The sequence below is a fragment of the Octopus bimaculoides genome, chromosome 7 (genome assembly GCF_001194135.2).
Source record: "Octopus bimaculoides isolate UCB-OBI-ISO-001 chromosome 7, ASM119413v2, whole genome shotgun sequence".
NCBI lineage: Eukaryota > Metazoa > Mollusca > Cephalopoda > Octopoda > Octopodidae > Octopus > Octopus bimaculoides.
In genome coordinates, this window is record NC_068987.1 from 18477968 (window position 1) to 18482124 (window position 4157).

Sequence of the window (4157 nt, forward strand, 5' to 3'; positions counted from 1 at the left end):
ATATATATATATATATTTCCCTTTCGCTATCCTACCGTATTTGTCTGATAGTCGAAAGACCCTTTTTGTTGTTTACTTATTTGTTTTCATATATGTGCATTCGTTTGCCTTGCCCAGGGGTTAATGCTTTTAGCTTGAGTCCTTGGCCCAGCCGGCTTCGAGTAGTATCGGAAATAAATGGCCGAAACTATATGGACATTCCAGATTTCGACTGAAGAGGCAATTAGCTGCGAATGATCCGTGTATCTTGGTTTGTCCTGTTTGCCGTTGTCGTGCTTTCGTCCTTTTCCTGCACGTTGTGTTTTGACGGTTTCCATTTGTTGTGTTTTTTTTTTTTCTGTTCTACCTTTGAATTACACACACACACACACACACACACACACACACACACACACACACACACACACACACACACACACACACACACACGTGTGGTTGAAAGAATATTTCCCAACCCAGACAAGCCCGCTATCAATATTGTGGTGCGGTGACGTAATGCGTGAGTCAACTATTTTTTAGCTACTAATATTGTAGTCATCATTCTTTGTCTTTAGGACAATGGCGTAATTTCGTGGCTGTTTTACTTCCCGAGACTATCTCACTCATCTTCCTGCTGTTTGGCACTGTTGGACAGAATGATACATCGTAACCTTCTGTTGATCCATTTAGCATTGTAATACGGAGTCCTGGAAATATAAGAGGATGTGATGAAAGTGGTGGTGGTGGTGGTGATGGTTTGCGTTGGCAAAAATTATTTAGTTGATGGTTTGGGAGTTTGAGTAAGTTTGTATTACGCCATAAAAAAGAAGAGAAGTTTCATATTTAGGTGATTGCCTCTTTGTCTGTGAGTGATAAACAATTATTTTTCAGTCTGTGTTAGACGAACGCGTAATGCGAAATATTAGTCGCTTTCACCATCACCACCACCATTAACACCAAACTATAATGGGATACAAATTTAACTTCACTATATTTGTTTGTTTGTGTGTGTGTGTGTGTGTGTGTACATATGAATATATACATACATGCATGTACACACAAAATACAGACACATATGTACGCACATACATATGTACGCAAATACAGTGTTGTTTAGTAATGATCTGGACTAGAAGTATTCAATACACACGTTGGTAGAATCTATGTCCGCTTCTTAGGCTTTTCGAGATTTCCACTCAAAGATTTACCAAAATAGCCATGTGCACCAATAATTATTAGTTTAAATGTGAATTTTATAATCTGGGTAGAGCAACTACAAGGTTTCCAAGTTTTCTTTCTCGCTGATTTTGTAAGAAACTATGGTAACTTTTAACTTCTGCACTTGTCTCTCTTTGAAGGTGAAATTTTACCTAAAAAAGCGATTGATTTCCGATAGACTTAACGATCACATTCGTTCAATAGAAATCTTAAACCATATGAAAAACAAATTTCACCCTCTAAGTGAGACGGCTGTCATGGTAAATTTTTGTTCTATCCATTCACTTTGTACCCTGAAGAACGTGTAGTTTCTGGCAGTTTTGGTAGTCACAATTGCTCAGAACACATAATAAAATCATATTAAAAACAAAGGGTGCCACTTTGGCGTGCAGCCTACCTGACCATTCACACTTTAGCGTGCTGTCCTAACCCTAAACGTATTCCTGAATCCTAAACCAAAACCCTGACCCTACCTCTAACTCTAATCTTAAAACCTGACCGTAACCCTAAACTCTAAACCCAAATCCTAACCCTCAGATCCTAACCCTATTCCTAACTTAGATCAGATCATTTCACAGCCTAGACTGCAGATACTGCGGTAGTTGGTACGCTAAAGCAGCACCAAAAGCAAAATTCACCTTCAAAGTGAGATGAATGTAATAGTAAAAATTTACTGAAATTATGTACAGTCATAGAAGATATCTGACCTCTATGACTATGCATAATTTTATCTTTCTGTCTCAAACAACTATATCAGGCCTGTTATGTTTGCTCTTCGCAGACGATTTGATAGGAATGTTCCACCATATTCCATGTGTTGATACGTGTGTATGTATTTACTGTATGTATTTCAAAATTTATCCCAGAGAAGTCTTTGTTCCAAATGGTATAACAAATTAAGCAACAACGTTATTCTACGGTGAAAGATAGTAACTAAATGACATTTTTTGGATGAGAATTTTTGGATCTCGTATACTGTCTTCCACAGAAATATAACATAATCGATATTTATGGACGCAAGTTGGAAGTGTACGATCCTCATTGTCTCTTTTGTTCATTAAGTATCTTGGAGAAATATCCTACTCTTGTATAGTGAAAAAGGATAACCTTGAAAACGGAAGCGCTGTAATGTTCATGGGTTGACCCAAGAATAGGACTAGTATTTTATTTATCGTCCCTAGAAAGGATGAAAAATAGAGTTCACCTCGGTGAAATTTCATATCAGAGCGAAGAGTCAGAACTAATGTTGCAAGGCATTCTCTATCTACTACTATAATGATTCCGCCAGTTTGTTTGTGGATCAACGTATTTTAAACTCTATTCATACTGAGAAACTTTATACCATTCACCATTTAACTTTGAATATTTAACAAAAGAGATGAACTTTTTTTGACCTGTTTCGACCAGTTGATACTTGACTGAGTTCTGATTTGTGAACTTTGAGACAGATCATCCTCACATATGATGTTCATATCAAGAAAAATACCACCACACCACACTTCCTCTAACTATGTGCGTTACTCAGCTACAACCCTCACACTCGCTCCAAATGTTGAACCTCACTATCAACAAAGATCTCTCTTAGCGAAAGCATAGGCAGAAGATACTTCAGCCCCAACAGCTGCTGACATTCTATAACGCTCAAACTGAAGCACACAATGGAGTACTGCGCCAACATCTGGGACGATGCTGCTGTTATATGCACACACGTCCTGAACCGCAACCAGAGAAGGGCCACTCGACTGATTAGCACTCTTTCACTACGGACACGCTCCAGACTCTGTCTCCCAGGCGTGTAGTCTTTTCTATCAGTACTATCATGGTCTATGATCCTCAGATCTGGCTGATCTCGTAACTCCACCAATCAGGCACCCCCGACCTACTCATCTTTCAATTTCCTTTTGCGTCCACACTATTCAACCCCACACTAACCATTATGCCCAGTCCTTTTTATTCAGATCATCATCCCACTGGAATCTTCTTCCTGCTCATCTCCCTCTAATAGGCGTTAACCTGCAACAGTTCCATCCATCCTTCTTCCCTTCTCACTGTTCCTGGGAGGGTTGTGGGAGTAGAATTCTCACACACCTCCTCCATAGGGTCCTATCAGAAGCCACCACCATTACACTTTTCGGCTGGATTCCGAAATGTGACCAACTTAGACTATGGATATTATCTAGCCATCTCATTCTTTGTCTACTCCTAGGTCTTCTGCTGACTGACACGGCTTGAAGAATGCGTCTTTCGACTCTTTCCCGCGGCGTTCTAATAACATGCAACAGTTTAAACGGAACATTAACGGCGTCAACTTCGTTAGACTCAGGCGGCTTGCGAATATCATGGACTCTACCTTATTTTCCAGGTTCAGCAAGGAAAATAAGCGTGGCTGTGGTAACAAGCTTGCTTCTCAACCACATGGTTCCGGGTTCAGTCCCACTGTGTGGCACCTTGGCCAAGTGTACCTTGGGCAAGAGTTTTTTTACTATGGTCTCGGGTTGACCAAAACATTGTGAGTGGATTTGGTAAACGGAAACTGAAAGAAGCCCGTCGTATGTATGTATGTGTGTGTATTGTGTTTGTGCTAACACCACCCCAAACATCGCTTGAAACCGATGTTGGTGAGTTTATGTTTCCGTAACAACGGTTTGGCGAAAGTGACCGATAGAATAAGTACTAGGCTTACAAAGGATAAGTCCCGGGGTCGATTTCTTCGACTAAAACCATTTAAGTTGGTGCTCTAGCATGGCCGCAGTCCAATGACTGAAACAAGTAAAAGAATAAAAGTATATAAATAAAATAAAATAAAATAAAATAAAATAACCAGCCGAAAACAGAGATGATTACTGTTGCTATCAGTAATCTCTTCTCAATTTTCCTGATGAGTAAGAATGACTGGATGAAACATTTAGTTCCAAATATGCAATCCCAGATATATTTTACGCACGTCAAATATAGACCTG